Consider the following 14,358-nt stretch of genomic DNA (forward strand, 5'->3'; position numbering starts at 1 on the left):
GTGACAGTCTTGCAAGAACACACTGAAAACATTGTTAGTAACTGACTAACAAAAAGTGTTTTAGGGAGTGAGTTATGATTTGATTGAGTCTGAAAATATGTCTTTGTGTTTTCGTGTTGAAAATGGAAATAATGTATGAATTAGCAGCCTTATTACATTTTGATTAAATGCAATATGAAAATATTAATGATATTTATCAATACATATAAATTATTTTATTTCTAAAACAAAAATTACAGTTGTAATCAATATTTTAACCAGTATTTTTGTTTGTTACAAGTGACAGTACAGATAGAAAAATGTGGAGTGTGTATTACAGCCCTTAATTAACTATATTAAATTAATTAATGGAATTTCTTAATCCGGTCACCTAGTTAACCCATTGCAGTTTTGATCATTTATTTACTATCCTAATGTGGGGAAATAGAATAATAAACAATAATCAGAAAATCTGTGCAACACTATGTGGATAAAAAAAAAGTAGCAGGCCACACCTCTTAATCATTGAATTCAGGTGTTTCATTTAGTCCCACTGCCACAGGTTTACTGTCCAATGGCAAAAATCAATATGCTTAATGAGTACATTTTGTACAGTTAATGCTTGCTCCTGTTCCAGTTAAGCTCACAACAATATTTTTTATTTAAAAAAAACATATTTAAAAATAAATTCAGTTTTATTTCAAGGTAAAGAACCGAGTACAGTACAGTGTTATACACAAAAAAAGTCATGGGACAGGAACTAGTACTGTGTCCCATGACTTTAAGAACGCTGCACTGACCCTGCATAAATATATATGATATATGCATGGGGGGTCTCTAGTATAGACTGTAGTGATTTCTGCCAGAGTTGCTTTTCTGTTTGCATGGACAGTTTTAGCCAGACCCTGCTAGTCATCTGTACCACCCACTGCGCTGTCCACTGTAGGTAGTAAGGCATTCTGTGATGTATTTCTGGTACACAAAAAACTCTGTGGATTGGCACCCACTATCAGACCACCAGTAGAATGCCTTTTCTATTTTTAGGTTGCATAATTTGGCCCATTTTATATATTATTTGTTTATTATTTCTATTGTGTTTGCAGGCTTTCTGGCTGCTCTCTCACCAACAACTCATGTAAAGCTCTATGCTCTGCTCTACAATCAGTAAACTCCTCTCTGAAAGAGCTGGACCTCAGTAACAATGACCTGCAGGATTCAAGAGTGGAGCTGCTCTCTGCTGGACTGAAGAATTCTCACTGTAAACTGGAGAAACTCAGGTGAATCTTCTGTGATTTACAATATAAATTATTAATTTACATTTAAAGAGATTAGTATTCCTTTTCTTTCTCAGGAGGTGCAGACATAGTAGCATATCTCTTAGTTTTGTTTTGGAATGTTTAAAAAGACTGTCCTCATTTGACCAATAATTTTTTTAGGTCTTACAAAGTGATATTTTTTCCACTATCTGTGGAATGTAAGCCGAATAGTGTATTATCTGGTCAGCAGGAAATATATTCTGTAAGATGCCCCATAATTCATGCAGCTGTATGTATTTTGTATTGTGTTTGTATTGTGTTCATGTAATTTACTCCATTTCTCCTTTGCTTTGGTTCCTTTCAGTTTGTTTTGGCAGAGTGTTGATAGTTAATTTGTTCTTTTGTTGTTTTTTTGTTCTGCAGCTGGTTTTGGTTGTGTGTACATTTTGCCTGTCCCTCTTTCTCTCCTTTCGGCAGATTGTCTGGATGTATGGTTACACAAGAAGGCTGTTCTTCTCTGGCTTCAGCTTTGAAATCAAACCCTTCCCATCTGAGAGTACTGGATCTGACCTATAATCACCCAGGAGAATCAGGAGTGAAGCTGCTTTCTGATCTACTGAAGGATCCATGCTGTGAACTGAAGAAACTGAGTTGTGGTCTTACAGTCAGCAGGAGTTCTATAGTGTAACCTGCAGCTCTCCCTTCCCCTTGGGTTAACAATCATCTCCTTGGTCTTGTCCTCATTAAGGGACAGATTGTTGTTGTTATAACTAGGCCACTAGATCTGCCACCTCCCTCCTGTACGCCATCTCATCCTCACCAGTGATCAGCCCAATGACTGTACTATCATCAGCAAACTTGATACAACCTGTGTTGTTCTATGTGGCCATGCAGTCACATGCAAAGAGTGTGTACAGCAGGGGGCTCAGCACACAACCCTGTGGGGTCCCTGTGCTTACAGTTCTGGTCCTGGATGTGTGGTTGGCAACTCTGTTAGGAAATTCAGCAGCCTAAAAGCAGTCCAGCTTACCACTGGTTCTACTACATGTTCCTGCTCACTGTGAATGCCACTGCCAAAACCGCTGTCACCATCACCACCAGGCATCATGTCTGTAATTTTGGCACATGTGACAAAGTTTCTTTTTTCTCGCAGTTTATCTGCACCGCCGTTACGTTTTCTTACCATCTCAGAAGATCCTAACAGATAAAGTTACGTTTATCCTACATTGCTCCGCACGCCTTAGGAAACAAAACTTTTTTTGCCAAATTCAATATGCAGCCAGGACCAAAGCAAAAAGGCTTAGTGTTTTTTTTTTTTGTTTGTTTTTTTTTCGGCATTTAGCAGATGCTCTTATCCAGAGCGACTTACAAAGTGCTTTGCTATTTACCCAAGAAAACCTTCGCTAGTTAGAATAGGCTAATAATTCAAAAGATACCTCTAAGTTTAGACATCGCTAAACACAATACAATAAGGCGACCATAGTACTCTAATCGTCCAAGTACTCTCTGAAGAGGTGGGTCTTCAGTCTGGGTTTGAAGACAGCGAGCGACTCGGCCGTTCGGACACCCAGGGGCAGCTCGTTCCACCACTTTGGTGCCAGGACAGAAAAAAGCCTGGGCGCTTGTCTTCCGCGGATTTTGAGGGATGGTGGGTCGAGCCGAGCCGTACTTGAAGTTCGAAGGGCTCTTGGTGCGGATCGGCTTTTGACCATTGCCATCAGATACGGAGGGGCTGGTCTGTTCTTGGCTTTGTAGGCCAGCGTCAGGGTTTTGAATCTGATGCGGGCAGCTACAGGAAGCCAGTGTAGAGAATGCAGCAGTGGAGTGACATGGCTAAATTTTGGGACATTGAAGACGACCCGTGCCGCTGCATTCTGGATGAGTTGCAGGGGCCTGATGGTGCGCAGAGGGAGACCAGCCAGAAGAGAGTTGCAGTAGTCAAGTCTGGAGGTGACGAGAGAATAAACAAGCACCTGGGTGGCCTCTCTAGAGAGGAAGGGTCGAATTCTCCGGATGTTGTACAGAAGAAATCTGCAGGACCGAGTTACGTTTGCAACATGACTTGAGAACGATAACTGATCATCCATCACTACACCAAGGCTTCGGGCTTCAGTAGAAGGAGTGACCAGTGAGTTTTCAAAGGTGATGGCAAGATCGTTTCTTGGTCCAGCAGTTCCCGGGATGTACAGCAGCTCCGTCTTGCTGGGGTTGAGTTGAGGTGGTGAGCCACCATCCAAGAAGAGACATCGGCGAGGCATGCTGAGATACGGGCAGAAACCTGTGTGTCAGACGGTGGGAAAGAAATCATGAGTTGAGTGTCATCGGCGTAACAGTGGTAAGAGAGAGTGAGTGTAGAGTGAGAAAAGAAGAGGACCAAGAACTGAGCCTTGTGGAACGCCAGTGGAGAGACTACAAGGAGCGGACGTGTCGCCCTTCCACGTTACCTGGTATGAGCGTCCCTGCAGGTATGATGCAAACCATTGCCATGCAGAGCCTTTAATTCCAAGACCGGCAAGGAATTGTTTAACAATGTGATAGGGCCAGGCCAGTGTCAATCAGGCCCCTGATCTACTGGTTTAATAGGCCGGTCAGAACTGCTGACACACTCCAGCCACATGAGGTCTAGCTTTGTCCTGCATTAGGAAGAACCCAGGGCCAACCGCACCAGCATATGGTCTCACAAGGGGTATGAGGATCTCATCTCTGTACCTAATGGCAGTCAGGCTACCTCTGGCGAGCACATGGAGGGCTCTGTGGCCCTCTAAAGAAATGCCACCCCACACCATTACTGACCCACTGCCAAACCAGTCATGCTGAAGGATGTTGCTGGCAAATGCCAAGCGTCCTGCACGGTGTTGGGCTGTGAGCACAACCCCCATCTGTGGATGTCGGGCCCTCATACCATCCTCATGGAGTCAGTTTCTAACCATTTGTGCAGACACATGCACATTTGTGGCCTACTGGAGGTCATTTTGCAGGGCTCTGGCTGTGCTCCTCCTGTTCCTCCTTACACAGAGGCAGTGGTTCTGCTGCTGGGTTGTTGCCCTCTTGTATCCTGGTAGCGCCTCCAGCCTCTGGACACAACACTGACAGACACAGCAAACATTCTTGCCACAGCCCGCATTGATGTGCCATCCTGGATGAGCTGCACTACCTGAGCCACTAGTGTGGGTTGTCCGCCTCATGCTACCACGAGTGTGAAAGCACCACCAACATTCAAAAGTGATCAAAACATCAGCCAGAAAGCATAGGTACTGAGAAGTGGTCTGTGGTCCCCAACTGCAAAACCACTCCTTTATTGAGTGTGTCTTGCTAATTGCCACTAATTTTCACCTGTTGTCTATTCCATTTGCACAACAGCATGTGAAATTGATTGTCAATCAGTGTTGCTTCCTAGGTGGACAGTTTGATTTCACAGAAGTTTAATTTACTTGGAGTTATATTGTGTTGTTTAAGTGTTCCCTTTATTTTTTTGAGCAGTGTATTAATTTAAATACAAAAGGGCAGTCGACCCAAATAGCATATCGCCACACCGGGAAAATGCCCGGTATGCCAGATGTCTAATCCATCCCTGAGTGCCCCTGAGGTTTAAAGCAAACTTTTTGAAGTATGGAGAATTCTTCAGGAGGTACTTGCTAACAGAACCTGTTAGGATACAGAATAGCTGCACCCCCACCACTCCCTTTATGACACTGCACAATCTGGACTTCAGTGGAACATCAGGGATTGGGTAGTGTGAAAAAGTGAAAGGACAACTGGACATGCTTTGATTACAAGTATAGAAAAACTCAGTTCATTATGTTCATTACGTGAAATTCAGTTCATTATTCACACAACATACATATATTATTTATTTTGCAGACTCGCTGGCTGTTCTCTCACCAAGAACTCATGTGAAGCTCTTTGCTCTGCTCTACAATCAGTAAACTCCTCTCTGAAAGAGCTGGACCTTAGCTACAATGACCTGCAGGATTCAGGAGTGGAGCTGCTCTCACACTGTAAACTTGAGACACTAAGGTGAATGTTCTGTGAATTGACTGGAAAAATGTGGAGAAGCTGAGAAACATGACAAGGACACTGATAACATGATTAATTTTATGGGGTTTGAGAATACTATTGAATCTGTATGACTGTAAACATCATGTAAACATAATAATTTTTTATGAATCCCAACCATATAATGTACTTAATGTCCTATTTTATAGAACCAGTTGTAATTTCTGTCCTTTTGCAGACTAGCTGTGTGTAATCTTGGGGTAAACTCTTGTGGAAGTCTGGGGTCAACTCTACAGTCAGTAAACTCTTCCCTGAAGAAGCTGGACCTCAATGACAATGACCTGCAGGATTCAGGAGTGAAGTTGCTCTCTGCTGGACTGAAGAGTTCATACTGTAAACTGGAGACACTTAGGTGAGATTTTTTAAAATGAGATTATAACAAACCAATATAAAGGTCTGATATTTAAAGAGATCAGTATTCTTTCAGGTTCCTTGGGACGTGCAGAACAACTAGCATATCTTTGTTTTAGAGAGCTCAATAACTATTGCAGTGAAGACGGGTAGACACTCTCACTGTCACTGACTACTGACTTTATGTTTATTTGGGTTTATTCTAATTTTATATAGTAGTGGTATACCAGTAAAAAAAACTTATTGCAGCATTTCACAAATGTCATGACAAACCAAAAAAAAAAAAGAATTTTTCTTATTTAAAAAATCTATTTTTAAAAAATGGACCAATTTTCCTCCTGAATGTTTTTAAAATTATATCTAAAAATAGCAAAGTACTGCGACTATAGACTAATCACGTATTCAACTGTGTCAGAAAAATGAGTACATTTAATGCAGAACGCACATCACTGACAGGAGCAGGAGTAGCCACTATCATAAAAGGCTTGTTTTAGTTTTTGTAGTTATATAAAGTTTTATAGGTAGACACACCCACTGATCACTGACTTCATTAAGCTGTTTACACCTGGCATTAACAGCATTTCATAACGGAGTAGTATCTGGATCTTATTTGGTTGGATTCCCTTTCCACTTTCCACACATCCTTAGTGTGACCAGAGTGGCATAGGTATGGACATTTTTGTGTATTGTAGAATGTAAGCAGAATAGTTTATTATTAACAGAAACGTTTTTACCCAAAATATGCAGTATGTGCAACTTTTAATTGTGTTTCTGTAATCTGGTCTTCCAAATCAAAGTTTATTTCTGACATATATTGATGATATATATTCATACATGGTACAGCTAGTTGTCATGCCTGGTCAGGCGTGGCAGTGAACCAAAAAACACTTTCAGAGATGCGCGACCAACTTCCGCTATCCCAGCTCCTTATATGGGCACTAGAGCGAAGTCCTGGGAATACCCAGAGGGACAGCGTGACAATGAGGTCCTGACACTAGTAGGACAATGCTTAAATGACTGTCCAGTCACATGGAAGAAGGAGCTAAAAGATAGACTATATTAAATATAGCATCAAATGTAAAGATAAAAAAAATAAATAGATTCTACATCATTTACATAACTAATAAGATAAAAATTAAATATTGATTTCACATGTGACTCTAACCTAACTGCTTACATACACATTCTGCTTACATCTGTGGTGCTGTCAGATCATTTTAATAGAGACTTGAGATAATCTGCAGATTGCCACCATCCTGCTGACTAAGCATTGAGGGTAATAAACTCACATCCGCTTCCAGGCAGGTTCCCTGAAGTTCTCTGTGCGTTTTACAGCTCTTCATTACTGATCTAACAGTGGAACAGTTGATCATTTTCAGAGATGGAGCTGTTGTTCCTAGTCTCTATCTGATTTCTGAAGGGCAGCTCTGATCATGTGTGTTTTCTCTAATCCTCCCTGTGTTGAGGAGAGCCTGAGGGAACGTGGCCTCTGTTTCATCATATTTCCACTCCAGTGAAACACAAAGTCATGAATGAGCTCTTCAGAGTTCCTGAACACTCAAATAAGAAACAGAAATGAGAACCTTCTTCCCTAACGTTCTGCTCAGAAGCATTTATGGGGTGCTAATAATTATAACACATTATTGATACGGTTTTGATAAGTAATTCTACATTAATAAGGGTTTAGTTTTTAAAACCAGTTTCAGTTTCATTTCCACACACACTTTATCACCTTATACCATCTTGATAAAAGTGTGTGTGTGTGTGTGTGTGTGTGTGTTTAGGATGGATTGTGGAGGGAAGAACAGGATGAAACAAAAACTGAAGAAATGTAAGAAAATCCATCACTCACTCACATACACACGCACACACACACACTCCCACTGTGCTGTCCCTTTTAACATGTGTGTGTGTGTGTGTGTGTGCAGATGCATGTAAGCTCACTCTCGACCCAAAAACAGCACACACTCGTCTCTCTCTGTGTGAGGGAAACAGAAAGGTGGAGTGTGTGAGACAGAAGCAGCCATATCCGGATCATCCAGACAGGTTTAACTGTTGGGGTCAGGTCCTGAGTGTGGAGAGTCTGACTGGACGCTGTTACTGGGAGGCTGAGTGGAGAGAGGGGAAGGCTGATGTATCCATGTCTTACCGAGGGATCAGGAGGAAAGGAGGTGGTCTAGACAGTCAGTTTGGATTCAATAATCAGTCCTGGAGTCTGCAGTACTTCGATTACAGGTACACTGTTTATCACAATAAAATTCAATCTGTGAATTTCTCCATCCACACCCGTCTGGCAGAGTAGGAGTGTATCTGGACTGGCCAGCCGGCACTCTGTCCTTCTACAGCATCTCACCTGACACACACGCACTGACCCACATACACACACTCCAAACCACTTTCACTGAGCCGCTTTATGCAGGGATCAGAGTTTATTTTGGCTCCTCAGTGTGTGTGAGTGAATTGGAATAACTAACCTAAATAACCAATTGTGTGTGTGTCAGCTTTATCTCACTCTGAAATATCTTCACTAAATTGTGTTTAGTGTGTGTTTCACTGTAGGAAAAGGAAAAGAAAGGATGAGTAATACAGGATTATTGTACACTGTTATTTCTTACTGATGTTACCTAAATATTAGGCCTAAAAGTTGTCAGGCGGTGGTGGCTCAGCGGTACGTTTTTTTTTTCAGACCAAAACTAACACAAATTCCCTCTCCTGGACAAATGTAGTATTGCACATGGCAAGAGTGTGTGTTGTGTTTTCTGTCTGACTCTTCCCAAGCTCCACCCACTCAGACACACCTTCAGCCTATCAGGGCCTCATTGGCACACGTCAATGGCAGAAATGTTTAGTGATGGTTACAGGAGAAACAAGTCACACATGTCTGTATATGATGTAGCTCCCTTATTAACATAGTACATTACTTTAGTACAGCTGCAATAAAGAGATAATGATTACAGTAAATTATAATTAATTACACTAATTTAATAAAAAGAGGGGAAAACAGTAGTTTAAAACCAGACCAAATGATTTTCTTTCTACACGATTTTGGAGCATTGCTGTGAAAAACTGATTGCATTCAGTGACAAGAGCATTAGTGAGGTCAAAATGTTCGATGATCACCCAACCCTATCCCCAATTCCCAAATGTATTGGATGGAGCACCACCATCATTCCAGAGAACACAGTTCAAATTTGTCTGGATGATCCGGATATGACGGATCTCTCACACGCTCCACTTTTCTGTTCCCTTCAGACAGAGACACACATGTATATGCTGTGGGTCCAGAGTGAGCTTACGCAAAAGGGCTGGCCCGTGGCATAGGCAGTACAGGCGAGGCACCCAAATAGAAGAAAAAAGATCATGCTAACTTACTATTTTTTTTTACTAATGCAATTTACATTATTTTTAAATATTAAAATAAGGCGAAAACATCATATCATAGACTTAATAATGTAAGCCACATTATTTTCTGTGATGCGCACTTCAAGCGGCATCCCTGTGGCATGTCAAACTCCCCTCCTAGTGCTCTAGTTAGACTTTTCTGCCAGTGGGGGAGGTGTGCTGGAAGTGAGCATGTGAAAATGTGATGAACACAAAGATTAGCTTACAACATAGCAGCTGTCAGCCAATATGTCAAAGAGGTCGAAGCCATCTGGTGCCCAATAGAGGAAAAATCGACTGAAGTAAATGTAGGGTGATAAATTAATTGCTTCTCTAAGCTCAAACTCATTGAAAGCATAGACTACTTGAGATCTACTATAGTGCAAAAACGACTCTGTGCACTTTCCATCCATAGTAGAAATCAAGAGATCTCACAGCAGCTTTCTTATGATAATGTCATAGATGGCAAGACAAGTAAGACTGTCCTACAACATTAGGAATACTGCACTGGTTTTATTTATAGAGGAACACCCACAGTCTAGTTCCTGTAAAGTAGTATCGCCAATATAATAGAACTCTCTGGAGTAGATAAACAAACCCATTGGCCTGTTGGAAGAACTATGTTCTCTGGAATGATGATGGTGCTCCATCCAATAGCTTTGGATTATGCTGTGGAGTTGTGGATGAAGTAGGGTGGTGATCATCCAACATCCTAACCTCACTAACGATCTTATCGCAGAATGCAATCAAATCCTTACAGCAATGCTTCAAAATCTAGTCCTAATCTAGTCCAATCTTTTCCTGGACAGTAAAGACAGCAACTAAACCCCAACTCTTGATTTTAGAAGAAATAATTAATAAGCAGGTATCTCAATACTTCTGCCATATAGTGTGTATTGTATTTATAATTTGTTTAATGTCACATGTTTAATATTGTTTATTGTTTCTAAAAATAAAGAAAATCCCAGAAATAAAGCTATACAGTGTCTGTGAGTGTATGCACACAATGGCTGACAGATGAGGAGGCACAGAGGCCACGTTCCCTCAGGCTCTCCTTAACACAGAGAGGATTAGAGAACACACACATGATCAGAGCTGATCTTTAGAAATCAGACAGAGACCACTGTGCACAAATAAGAACCACACCTGTATCTACTTTGATCTACTTTTAACACAAGATACATGATGCAAGATTTCTTTCATCCACCACTGCTAGCAAAAGGCTTTGGGTTGAGCGGTACAATGGTATTACCATATAATACCAGATACCATATACAGCGGTATCTCACATTGACAACGTGTCTAAGGTGTCAGATTTCTGTTCTGTGTCTGTATTTAGTACATGACCAAATAAGCTTTTTCCACCATGTGCATTTAAAAGAGAGCCACAGGGTTGGGGTGCAAAACAGATGGGGGAAAAATCAAGCTCACTGTAGTTGCAAGTTTACTGGACTGCTAAGTTTGGGAGAGCAACTAAATCTTGATGAGCCAGTCTACTATTACTGCAGTATATACACTGCTCAAAAAATAAAGGGAACACTTAAACAACACAATATAACTCCAAGTAAATCAAACTCCTGTGAAATCAAACTGTCCACTTAGGAAGCAACACTGGTTGACAATCAATTTCACATGCTGTTGTGCAAATGAAATAGACAACAGGTGGAAATTATTGGCAATTAGCAAGACACACTCAATAAAAAGTGGTTCTGCAGGTGGGGACCACAGACCACTTCTCAGTACCTATGCTTTCTGGCTGATGTTTTGATCACTTTTGAATGTTGGTGGTGCTTTCACACTCGTAGTAGCATGAGGCGGACTCTACAACCCACACAAGTGGCTCAGGTAGTGCAGCTCATCCAGGATGGCACATCAAGGTTTGCTGTGTCTGTCAGCATAGTGTCCAGATGCTGAAGGCGCTACCAGGAGACAGGCCATTATACCAGGAGATGTGGAGGAGGCCGTAGGAGGGCAACAACCCAGCAGCAGGACTGCTACCTCCACCTTTGTGCAAGGAGGAACAGGAGGAGCACTGCCAGAGCCCTGCAAAAATGACCTCCAGCAGGCCACAAATGTGCATGTGTCTGCACAAACGGTTAGAAACCAACTCCACAGATGGGGGTTGTGCTCACAGCCCAACACCGTGCAGGACACTTGGCATTTGCCAGAGGACACCAGGATTGGCAAATTTGCCACTGGCGCCTTGTGCTCTTCACAGATGAAAGCAGGTCCACACTGAGCACAGTCTGGAGACACTGTGGAGAGCGATCTGCTGCCTGCAACATCCTACAGCATTGGGCAGTGGGTCAGTAATGGTGTGGGGTGGCATTTCTTTAGAGGGCCACACAGCCCTCCATGTGCTCGCAAGAGGTAGCCTGACTGCCATTAGTTACTGAGATGAGATCCTCAGACCCCTTGTGAGACCATATGCTGGTGCGGTTGGCCCTGGGTTCCTCCTAATGCAGGACAATGCAAGACCTGGCTGGAGTGTGTCAGCAGTTCCTGCAAGATGAAGGCATTGAAGCTATGGACTGGCCCGCCCGTTCCCCAGACCTAAATCCGATTGAGCACATCTAGGACATTATGTCTCGCTCCATCCACCAACATTACGTTGCACCACAGACTGTCCAGGACTTGGCGGACGCTTTAGTCCAGGTCTGGGAGGAGATCCCTCAGGAGACCATCCGCCACCTCATCAGGAGCATGCCCAGACATTGTAGGGAGGTCATACAGGCATGTGGACTAAGCCTCATTTTGACTTGTTTTAAGGACATCAAAGTTGGATCAGTCTGTAGTGTGTTTTTCCACTTTAATTTTGTGTGTGACTCCAAATCCAGGCCTCCATTGGTTAATAAATTTGATTTCCATTGAGGATTTTTGTGTGATTTTGTTGTTAGCACATTCATCTTTGTAAAGAACTGGATCTAGGATGTGTTATTTGAGTATTTCCTTTATTTTTTGGAGCAGTGTACATAGATGTATAGTAAGGAAGCAGAACTACTTCACTTCTTTACTTCAGTACTAAAATACTGTATCTGTAGCTACTGGAGTATTCTGTTTTCTCCTACTTCCACTTTTACTTTGTTATTTTTTTTATGTGCTGCATCATTACATGCTACAATTACAAAAATGGTACGAATCATTTCAAACCCACATCATCACCACCAGAGCGCAAGATGGCACCGTCACCGGGTTTCATGAAGTCGCCTCAACATTGAACCGAACAAGTGATCAAGCCATGAGTGAGCATGCTGCGTTCTTCCTCTCACTCTGCTGTTGCAGTGTGGACACTAACGCTAGAGCTCTGTTAGTTTGTTTCCAGATGGAAGAAAAAACACCAGAAGAAACACCTCCATCTTCACCACCTTCAAATCCTTTTATGTGGCTTAATGGCCTGAGATCTTTCAGCTGTAGTTGAGTTTACAGAGAGTGAAGCTCAGGGCTTTAAGCTGTGGCAGGGCTATGTGGCAGGTTGAGTCAGGTCTGTTCAGCTTTCTCTCTTTTGGGCGAGTTTGTTTAGAAAGTTGACTGAAGACTCATGTTTATGAACTCTGTCTTCTACAGTCCTGTCCTTCTACTACAGCCAGAGGATGTGATCAGGGGGGGCCTGGCCAGCAAAGTATGAAAGCTGGTGGGGTTGGAGCAAAGAACTCCAAGCCCCAGAATCCCCAGCGGTATCAACGCTGACCAGACCCACCTGTGTGGCACAGTATAAATACACCCAGCCAAACGCAATTCCCCATTGCACTTTTGTAAAGGGCCGAAGGGTAGCAGTGGGTTTATGTTGTGAACAGTAAGAAAAAAGCTGAAGTTAAAAGAAACAGTTCAAGTTGTGAACAGTAAAAAGCTGAAGTTAAAAGAGAAAACAGTTTAAGTTGTGAACAGTGAAAAGCTGAAGGAGAAAAGCATTTGAGTTGTTGTCTTTTGTTTGACTAAACATCACTCCTGGTTTTTCCTTTGTCTGTTTTCCTGCCGTTTTCTATATTGCCTATGAACAGTGTTTATACTGTTACCTCTCACAGCTGTGGTGGCGCAGTGGAAGTACACTGGGCTCCCATTACCAGGGTTGGGAGTTCAATTACCTAGCACGCACCTTGTTTCATTTAATAAAAATAAAGCAAAAAGTTTAACTGCACTTGAGTCCAAACCCCACATCATACCGTAATAGAAAGGTGCGACCAACAATGGACTCAGCAGAGTTGGCGCCGATTAAGGAAGCTTTACAACATCAAGGCACGGCCATCGGCTGGCATGAACAACTGCTATTGGCGATCACAGAGCGGTTGAACCAGCTGGTTACAGGCCAGGCTGGGACCACACAGGCCCACCCTGAGACTGCCGCACAGCCGGTCCCACTCCCTCCTCCTGAGGTAGCCACGGTTGGACATGAGGCCGACTTGGTTACACCTGAGCGTTACACTGGGGAATCAGACAAATGCAGAGGATTCCTGCTGCAATGCAGTCTCGCATTCGAGCAGCAACCTTCCCGGTTCCCCACAGAGCGCTCCAAAGTGGACTACATGGTGTCACTGGCCTACATGGTGACACGGACCGAGGTCTAGCGTGGGCTAGGTCTTAATGGCAAGATGAAGGATGAGCTGGCCACTCATGACCTACTCTCTACACTCTTCGACCTCTACGACGTGTGCATCTGCCTGGACAACCGCATACATCAGAGGGCCAGAGAAAGAGCACGTAACCCTTGTGCTACAGGTTTTGGGCACCAGCAGCCAGTCAATCCCACCTGGGAACCCCCATCACGGGAGGCTCCTGAGCCCATGCAAATGGGAGGTGCCCGATTACCTGACCATCTACCACCCCGACCCGTGTCGGGGGATAGGTCTAAGACAGTCCTTCGTAAGTCAGGAAACGAGAGGGTCTAACCCGGCCTTAGACCATGTGGTATCCCCCATCTCGGGATTTCACCTCCCGGTTACTCTAGCCTGGACCTCCCAACATAAATAGCTGACAGCCTTTGTGGATTCTGGGGCTGTGGGCAATTGTATACAAACACACTGACAGCTAGTCTCAGCCTTCCCATGGACCCCCTGGAACACCCACTACCCGTCCATGCCATAGATGGGAGGATTGTGGGATCCATTGCACCCAACCAATAACACTGCGGATTAGGGTGCACACTGAACAGGTGGAATTGTACCTGATTCAGGCACCTCATCTGCAGTTGGTGCTGGGCTACCCCTGGTTGGAACTCCACAACCCACGAATAGATTAGACAACCCGCTCAGTCTATGCTTGGGGGTCACATTGTCAGGTGGCTTGTGTGGGTCACAAGGAAGAACCCCCTCAGAGAGACCCTAAGCCAGAGTCAGTCATT

General features: G+C 43.3%; 3 pseudogenes; all 3 read left to right on the forward strand.

The window, feature by feature from the left end:
* LOC140565121 (NACHT, LRR and PYD domains-containing protein 3-like) overlaps nucleotides 1-14,358 on the forward strand; it is a 55,825-nt pseudogene that overhangs the window by 2,685 nt on the left and 38,782 nt on the right.
* On the forward strand, nucleotides 7,429-8,111 carry LOC140565645 (stonustoxin subunit beta-like; annotated as a pseudogene).
* The window catches only part of LOC140565646 (NLR family CARD domain-containing protein 3-like), a 30,386-nt pseudogene continuing 29,637 nt past the window's right edge, over nucleotides 13,610-14,358 (forward strand).

The sequence above is a fragment of the Salminus brasiliensis genome, chromosome 11 (genome assembly GCF_030463535.1).
Source record: "Salminus brasiliensis chromosome 11, fSalBra1.hap2, whole genome shotgun sequence".
In the NCBI taxonomy this organism is placed as follows: Eukaryota; Metazoa; Chordata; class Actinopteri; order Characiformes; family Bryconidae; genus Salminus; species Salminus brasiliensis.